Source organism: Pangasianodon hypophthalmus, chromosome 8 (assembly GCF_027358585.1).
Source record: "Pangasianodon hypophthalmus isolate fPanHyp1 chromosome 8, fPanHyp1.pri, whole genome shotgun sequence".
Lineage (NCBI taxonomy): Eukaryota > Metazoa > Chordata > Actinopteri > Siluriformes > Pangasiidae > Pangasianodon > Pangasianodon hypophthalmus.
This window is the reverse complement of record NC_069717.1, coordinates 18,130,679-18,140,387: the sequence shown is the minus strand read 5'-3', so window position 1 is coordinate 18,140,387 and position 9,709 is coordinate 18,130,679. Positions and strand designations below refer to the sequence as shown.

The window sequence follows — 9,709 nt, the reverse complement described above, 5'->3', positions numbered from 1 at the left end:
TCATTCCAAGTTCCGACTTCCCACTTCTGAGGTAATGCTGCATTCACGACAGCTGGGGACTCGCATTAGAGCGTTCACGAGAACTCAGCCATCTGAAGTCAGAAATAAAATAATTACTCACTGTAACCTGTCTGCAAAAACTGGAATTAAAGAGTTTGGTTAATGCTTAATTTATTTCTGAAGTGGATGTGATAATTCACAGTTAATACCGCCAAAAATGACATTAAAGAGCAATTTGATCAAAAGATTTTGCAGAAAGCGAATTAACATTTCAATACGCAGTATTTAGCGATTTCAAGTATAAAGAGAAACTCAAAAGACTGCTTAAAAACCTGAAATCGCGTTGAAGTGACGTCACTGATTCGCAAATCGGAGAAGTCGGAGCTCTCGGAAAACGCAGACTTTCCGAGTAGGAATCGCCGTTCAAACGGATCTTTCCTACTGGGAAGACGGGAAATTTCCAGATCCTACTTGGTCATGAATGCAGCATAAGTCGAATGTAGCAATACGCACGCGCATAATGACGTTTGACGCTGACAGAGATTTTGCTAGCGGTATCGGAAGCCTTGCTATCCCTTTAGCCAAGCGTAGGCCAATAAACCCTCTTTGGTAGGACTCTGGAACCCAGAACAGCGAATTCACAAACGGACCCGTCGTCACCAGCAGTCGCATTTGTTGCTAAGTTACAATCTTCGTGCTGGTAAGCTGTCTATGCCTAATCATGCTCAGTCATGCTGCTAGCGGAATAGCTTGACTGATTGCTATTTAATTGTCTCGTAAAGACATTGTTTGGTCTATTGACGTGCTAACTAGCTAGCTGTACGTTATTTGACAAGGCTAGTTGACGGACGACACTAGGTACCTAAACGTTGTTAAGCTTTAACACTAAAGTTACATGCAATTTGCGTGTGCCGTGTCATTTTACTTTTGTGAGGATGTTTTACGTTTAGCAGTAAACATTAAAAGTAAAGTAACTAGAATTAGGTTGACGGGTAGCCATTAACAAACTAGCTAGCTAGTGAGGTTTTAATCTGGTGTTTACTGCCTAACCAATCATCATTTCTAACACTTGTGTTCCGAGCTAATGTTCTTTAGTTATGTAACCCCTATTGAAAAATGGAAAAAAGAAGAAGAAGAAAAAAAGGACGAGGCAGAGCAATGTAAAAACTTAATAGCTAGCTTTTTGATTACACAGTCAGTTTAGAGCAATATTGCATCTATTCATTGTTAGTCGTAGAGTAACAGGCGGTAGGTATTTAGCTAGCTAGGTAAACCCTCTACAATACAAACTATGGTATTGGGTATTCTTCTAATTACTCGAAATATGGCAAACCTAGCATAGTTATCTATCGAGCTAATTTATTAATAAACCGTCCTTAACTCTTTAGTAGCTTTTTAGTAGTTGTATTAAGACAGGTAAAAATTTCCATCTGCCCATTTAGATATTTGGGTCCACTATAATTTTCTCAGCTGTCTTTTAATTGATTCATTTGTTTAAAGTTAGCAGCCTTTGAAGTTATAGGTTAGGCACTTGTCTAGTTAGAATGTGAATTGTGATTATATGTTAAGAACCTAAATTTTGGAAACAAAAGGAAAAAAAAAGCCTTATCAATATCTCTAAAGTTTACGGCCAGGAGTGCCTCATACTGGCCCACGTAGTCTCCTAGGATGTGCATCAAGACTTTTGATATGGTGGAAATGATAAAATTGAACATTTTCAGTGGTGTGTGTTGGAAAACCTTTTTGTTTATAGTTGAATGATTGGTGAAATGTTGGTTTTGTTGCCAGGTCATTTATTTAGGCCTGAGTATCAAGGCTGAGGATAGAGGATGGAAGGGGTCACATGGTCTTAGTTTTCTGTTTCTGACAGATCAGAAGCTAGGAAGTGTGATGTCCAAGAGGATGTGGCTGTAGCACTGTTTGTCTGTACATAAATGGTCACATGCACACACCTCACAGGGTTTCAGGGGAAATGGTTACTGGCCCCCCACCCCCTTCTGAGTAGTGTTAGTATAGTACAGAAAGAAATGTGCCAAATACAAGGAGTGGAAGTGAAAAGGTTTTGTGTTCTCTGTGAATTGTGGCAAGTGCACTGTTGACTTACTGGAGTAAAATTGGTGGGAAAAATTTCTCCGTATATGCGCAACACAGAGCTATGACTTCAGTGAAAGTGGCAAGCAACAAAGTGACATGTGAGTTGAGATTTTCTAAATATGTATGACACTTCAAGTTGACAAATCCAAATGATTGACTGATTCCTTGTACCAATCCTATGGTGCACGTGGTCTGACACGTTTTTCAGTTCCCCACTCACAGCTTTAGTTCCTACCTGCGATTAGTTCCCATTTACTGTTTGGGAATTAATTGCAGGTAGGAAGCGCCTCCTGGAGGACATGCTCACGTTTACCTGCAAGTATGAATACTTCATCCTGTTTGAGTTGGTTTTACTTCCACAAACACAAACAAAAGAAAAATATGCTGGCTAGCAGAGTAATAAAAAGGGAGAGGCACCTTGTTTCTCTGTGGCTCACACACACAGCCTCAAACACCATCCCAAACTACAATGCCAGTAATGCAGTGCACCTAAACATTAACGCTTTACTGTCTAACAGTAGCATACTTTAATGTCTTTGCAGAGCTTCTTTATCAGAAAAAGTCAGAAACACTACCAGTGTGTGTGGGACCTGTTCCTGTTACAGACCCTACCTATGCAACTGTTTCTTCTCCAGATAACTGAGCTAGCTTATATATACATTAAAAATACCATAAAGTGACAATTTTCATCATGCCATGCACATGCCCTGATTGATTAGCAACTGTGATTTAAGTGACCTAGCTAGCTGCACCTAAACCTTAACGCTTTTTAATGTTTTTAAAAATGTTTTTGGACTGTGTTTGCGGAGCCCCTATGCAAAATGCAGATACTGGATATTGTGGCAATGTAGGGATGATAATACTGTTACATTGCACAAACCTAGGCTTGAATCCACTGCTCTGGTGCTGCAAGGTGCACTGCCAATGCAGATTTTGGCTCTCACAAATTAGGTTTTGGACAATTCATCATAGTATCAGGATTTGCCAGTGGATTAAAGTTGTGATGGCTGTCAAGTTAGATGATTTAAATGTCTGTGGGAAAATGCATTTTTAAGATAGACAAAAATAAAGTATGCTGTATTTCGTAATATTTTCTTTGCACCTATTTTGTGTCCTGCATGAACCTTAATAACCTGCTGTCTGACTTCAGAGCAGAGCAACAAAACGTCTTTCTCTGATGCATCTTAGCTTCCCTTGTCCTTACTGCCAAACAGCTAAAGCCATGAATGTCATTGCTCTGAAAACATGAATGGAGATTTAAATTAAGAAAATGACACATTGTGCTGTTTGTCAGCACTATACAAGAATATATATATATATATATATATATATATATATATATATATATATATATATATATATATATATATAATGTGTGTGTGTGTGTGTGTGTGTGTGTGTGTGTGTATATATATATATATATATATATATATATATATATATATATATGTGTGTATTTGTATAGTGAATAATTCTTCACTATACAAGAATTCATTAAGTATCTCCACTGGTGTTCACCACAAGCACATGTACGCATAGTCTATAAGCTTAGTCATCTCATCTCATCATCAGTCCGCATATATGAATCCATGTGTCTTTTTTTCAGCACTATTGGTCAAATGTGACCCTGACCTGGATAGAGCAGTTACTGAAGGTGAATAAATGAATGAACGAACATTTGGCCTTGTTTTTTTTTTTTTGTTTGTTTGTTTTTTGTGTTTTTGGGTTTTTTTTGCATTTCTCCTTCTCTGTAATTCATTAGGCAGTTATTAACATTATTCTTGAGGTGCTGTACTTAATGGGTTATGAAATTATTGCTGCCTAATTGGGTGACATGCTCGTGTGAATGTTCTCAAATTGATTTTGCCTTTTTGTTTGGATGGAGATCTCTTCAAAAATGCTGTTTGTGACAGAATTTTTTTGAAAATGGGTGGATAAAATTTTTTTTGAAAATGTCGGTATACATGTGGATGAGGCCTGAAACTAGAATAGGACATTTATAGGGAAAAGAACTGTCTGCATATGCAGTATTAGGTGATAACATTTATTATAATTGTTATAGTTTTAAAACAAGGAAATATGTATATGTTTTCAAAATATTGAAAATATGTAATATTAAGAAAGAGATTTAAAAAAGAAATCACACAGACTTATGTCTGCTAAGAACATGACCTTTATTGCCCATGTTTCTTGTCTTTGCAGTCCATCAACGTTTCTTTTTCAACATAATTTATTTTTATATATGTACAGCACCTTGGGCAGTTATTATGGTTTTAGATGTGCTTTATAAACTAACTTGCAAAAGCCCTATCTGGACTGGATTAAATTTAGATGTGGTTTATTCTGTGATTTCATTTTCGTCCAGATCAACCATGTCAGTGTTTTTCTCTGTCCTCCTCTGAGAAATTTATAGGCCAAATTATCTATTACCTACCTGTTTTTCGCCAAAATTGGCGGTTGTCTGATAATTTTAGTCTTGTCTGGATACACGTCTGTGATTTTTCTATGCCGATATCACCTAGCTTTGCTGTTATGTTCTGTATTTAAACTTGTAGCAGGAGTATCAATGACCCTCCCCCATATATTAAGCACTTCCTGAATCGCAAAATGAGAAATGGATGTTTTTTTGATAAAAGAAGGGCCAGTATCTCTTCTTTACTCCAGTGCCTCTTCAACCTTTTGGATGCCATGTTGTGAATGGAGCATGATCATATGACCATGTGACACAAATTTCCAGGTTCATAGACAATATAATCTGCTAGAAACTCACTCATCCTGTGGTAATTTTATTGCTGTCTGAATGTGACAGTTTAATCACAGCGGTGACGTGTAAAAACTTTTATTACAGATGCCCACGCAAACTACTTGATTTGCCCTCTGCTGTGGTTTTCATTATTTTATCTATTGATAAAGAACATGTACATTTTGATTGGACCAAATGTGGTGCATCATAATACATAAAAAGTTCGCTCAGTTAATGTGGGAAGAGACCGTTCAGTGCTTTACAGGTCATTAGTAGTTTTTTTATAATGTGAAATAATGTGAAATTTACTGGGAGCCAATGCAGTGTCAGTATAATAGGGCTAATATGATCAAACTTTCTGGTTCTAGTAAATTAAAAAAAAACTAACGTACAGCTCTATGCGATGATGTATTTGAAACAGAAAGTGGAAGCAGAGAGCCTAAATAAAACTATTAAAGAAATGAAACCCTTAAAAAAAGGCTTTGTTCATAAGGTTTGAAACTGGGCAACGACAAGTCAGGAAAGAGAAGACTGATGTGAAGTTGTTTATTTACATGCTTGAAGAATCTTCAGATCTGTTTTTCTCTACAGAAGCATAACTCCAGAGGTATTTCACCAGTTCAAAACTACAGATTGAACAGGCCTGGTATATGAGTAGAAGGAGGAGGGAGAAGGGTAAAGGAGAGGAGAGAGAAAAAGAAAGAAAGCCTAATGCTTCCTGTGTCTGGAACGTGCTATTAGCTACAATCTTGATGTGTTTAGTCACAGTTACACATTATACCAACATAAAACTTTAGAAAATGGTCACGTCCCCTCTGATGTTCCTTAACGGAACATCACAAAGCAAGCTTGGTCAACCTAAACCAAGTCCATGTAGGATGATGGCCAGTCATAACTAACTTATCAGTAAAAAGCTATCTAGACTAAATTCTACATGACATATCACATTGCCACAATACACAGTCGTTTTTATTGCTTATTGTGCTATATTATCTGATCTGCCAACCATTATGTATTTTGCATAGGCTCTTAGCAAAACCAGGAGTACACCAGTTGTCATTAAAAATAATACCACAAAAGAGCAGTCATTTTCACCCTAATAAAACAGGAGACGAGGCAACTGACACATGATTCTGGAATGATCTTGCACAGGTGAACTCTTCGATATTAACAGACACTTCCCGGAAGCTGTGCACCCCCTTCCCGAATCCAACATTCTCTCAGTTTGCATGGAGATGCTTGTGTGAGCAATATAAATAGAGTTAATATAATATAATATGATATAATATAATATAATATAATATTATGAGTTCATTAATGTAAAATAAAATCTATCAGTGTATGATTATCATAGCTAACCTTATACAGTTCATTTAATCTGTCATTCAGGAATGGAAGAAATGTCAGTTTTATTGCACTCTAACTAAGAGATGCAATTTGAGGAGAACTCAATGCTGATTTATTCTTGCTGTTAACTATGCGTACGCAAGCTGGCTGCCGTGTATGTCCTGCGGTCATTTGAATGCGTTATACTGGAGGCACTATAGCATTATGTGACACTGTGTCCCCAAGTGAATAAACCAACTAGTATTGTGTCTCAAATCGCGTACATATGTATTATTGTAGACTATTGTGGAGTACCACACTAATGATTTTCCTATTACAGTTAGTGTTTGAGTTTAAAAATCTCATAAACCTACCAAAAGGTCTGTTTTGCATACTAGTCTTTTGGACTTTCTAGATTAGTAAATACGTCTTTGTTGTCATTAGGTTGTGTCTCAATCATGCCCACTGCATCGAGTTTTAAAGAAAAATGGTGCTTGTCAGTCTGTTTAATATGCGCGCATGCCTGGTGAAATTGAGGAAGATTTGCGCCTTTACAGAGCTTGAAAAACTTAAAGAATTTGCACTTATTGCTGCTGCATCTGCAAGCCTCTCGAATCATTTGAGTCACTGCTAGTGTGTGCTTTATCATGATGCTAAATGTATTTTGTCCGTTGCACTCGAATCTGTTTACACACCAGACTTCACTCGCTAGTCCAGCTCGCGATCTCCCTGTCAGACACACAAACAGTAAAAGCGGTTACTTAGCTTACTTTTCCTCTTCATTTTGATAAGCAACATGGTAGCAAGGGCTGACAACACAGGACTTGGTGCCTTAAAAAAACCATCATTGGTTTTAAGGAACTGCTAGAGTTTAAAGAACAGACATAGCATAGACAATGGTAGTTTACAAAATGCACATGGGCAAGATTGGCGCATAAACGCAACAAATTTATTTAACCACTAAGAAAGTACCCCAAAAAAGTATGCAGAAATCCAGATAACACGGAGAGTGCACCTAAGCAGAACTGCAGTCAAAAACAGCACTGAAATAAACAAATGCATTTGAAAATGGCACCAATTATGAGAACATGAGTGACTGTGTCTGAGACAGTGAGAAAATATCTGACTTAACAGATTGATAAGCTACAGCATAGTGCAATCCACCATGTTCTTGTGTCAGGCATGATGTCCTCATGCACAGTGAAAGTGTACGTCTTACCAGGGTCACAGAGGTGCTAGGGTTATCTTTAAGCAGACTGTATGGGAGTTGTGAGATGGCAGCAAAAAAAATCTGTAGCAGAGCTTCTAGCAGGCAAAGTTAGTAACCTATTGCCCTAAATACAGCACTCCATCACAGCATAGTTGGGCATTTTCATGACTAGCTTTGTGACCTTTGCATGACATGAAATCCAAAATTGCCCTGAAAATCTTTGTCTTGATCCCCACTAGCGCCATCATCAGTGACCTGAATGATAATAGAGGAGTGCAGAGTGTGCTCTGCCTGAGAGAAGGCTGTACAGCTCTCCTCTGATAAAATAGTGATTTGAGTTCCTGATTCATCAAATATCATCAGAAAATAAAACATCCTGTTCTCCTATTTGAACATCAACAGAAAGATGGTTTTCAGCATGTGTACTGGCACAAACATGAGTAGATACAGCAGAGTGAGGCGAGTGAGTATTTAAATATGTTTAAATACTGAATACATTAGCTGAGTTGGTTTTACATTTTTAAGATTTTTAAAATAACTGATGTTTCCTTGTTTTGTTACTGTACTTTGTTATGTTTGGTTATGTTCATGTTTCCTTGTTTTGGTTTTACTGTACTTCTCAGCATCGTGTACAGCTGAGGAATGGTGGTGTTGAAAACATGTTTGACTCATTAAGTTGTAAGGAGGATCAAAGTCATTTAAAACCCTTGTTTTATACTGTTTCAACTTTATATCGTTAGTTAGGTAAAATGTCACTGCATCAGTGACATCTTTCCAGCGCTTACTTGTTTTCTCGTAAGGCCTTCAGAACTGTTTCTGGCTTCAGTGCTGTTCATGTGCACTCCCCAGGTTATTTGGATTTTGCACACTCTCTTGGGTCATATCACTAACCCCTGGTTCAACAGCATTTATCTGGAAAGGAACACAATGCAGAAATAGATATAGAGTGTACATAAGTATTCTAAACACCCCTATTAAAGTTGCAGGTTTTTGTGGTGTAAAAAAAAAAATGAAACCAAGGGTAATCATGTCAGAACTTTTTCCACCTTTAACATGATTTTAGATATGTTATATGATTAACTAGGGATGTCACTATTGATTATTTTTAATTCAGTTAGTTGATTGTTTGCTTTAATAGTGTGATTAATAATGTGAATAATAAATATGATAGATAAGTCATATGATTCCTTAAAACATACTTGTTCAGACAATTAACTCTTTTTTTCTTATTTTTTTTAGGTAAATGCTACATATAAGTGATGTATAAATATTTAATGAAAAAAAAATTCCCAACTACTTATTTATTTATTTATTTAATAATAAATGGCTTTCCTGAACTTAAATACTTGTGTTTGTAGCATTAATAACTATATGTTATATTAATAACTATACTATAAACAATCTCTTCAGAAACACTTTTAATATTCAGCAATTTAACATCAAAATATGCTCTTGTGAAATTAAATTAAGGGCAAATATATATATGTATATATTTTTTTCCTGACATCTAAATTATGACATTTAAATGATTACATTTACAGGGAATAATTGCACAACCTTTGGCCTTTCAGTAGCACTGTCTCAAAGTTTAAAAAAAAAATTATGCATTAACAGCATTTATGGCTACTGGAAACAAACAACAGCAAATACAGCAGATATAAAAAGTCTACACACGCCTGTTAAAATGGCATGATTTTGTAATGTGAAAGAAAAATGAAACTAAGTTAAACCATGTGAGAACCTTTTTCACCTTTAAATTGCAACATAAAAAAATCAAGTGACAACTAACCAGAGATGTTTTAGGGGGAAAAAAGAAACAAAAAACTTCCAATACCCAGCTTGCATAGAGTCGAGTCCATGAGTATTTGGACAATGACAATCTTTCAGCTTTAATTCAAGGGGTTTAACAAAAATATTGCATTAACTGTTTAGGAATTACAACCTTTTTTTTTTTTTCTTTTTTTTTTTTAAACAGAGTCCCTCCATTTTCACAGGCACAAAAGTAACTGGACAAGCTAACATTTTATATATATATATATATATATGTGTGTGTATAATATATGCACACACAGTCAGGTCTGGAACTATTTGGACAATGACAGAGTATTTGTGATTTTGCCTTTATACACCACCACAATGGATTTGAAATAAAACAATCAAGATGTGATCGAAGTGTAGACTTTCAGCTTTATTTTAAGAGGTTCCACAAAAATATGGCATTTACCATTTAGGAATTACAGCCATTTTCAGCGAAGTACCTCCATTTTCAGTGGCTCAAAGGTATTTGGACAAAGTGACGTAATTATAACCATAATTTTAATACTTGGATGAAAATC

At 36.1% G+C, this 9,709-nt stretch overlaps 1 protein-coding gene across 5 annotated transcripts in view; it reads left to right on the top strand.

Annotated features, from left to right (window-relative positions):
• Positions 1-499: 499 nt before the first annotated feature.
• gapvd1 (GTPase activating protein and VPS9 domains 1) overlaps positions 500-9,709 on the top strand; it is a 73,231-nt gene continuing 64,021 nt past the window's right edge. For 4 of the 5 annotated variants that reach the window (XM_026925073.3, XM_026925071.3, XM_026925072.3 and 1 more), the window contains exon 1: positions 508-700. The gene's annotated coding sequence lies outside the window, so the exon portion shown is untranslated. Of the gene's footprint in view, positions 701-9,709 lie in introns of all 5 variants that reach the window. The other variant, XM_053235870.1, reaches the window with a different exon arrangement.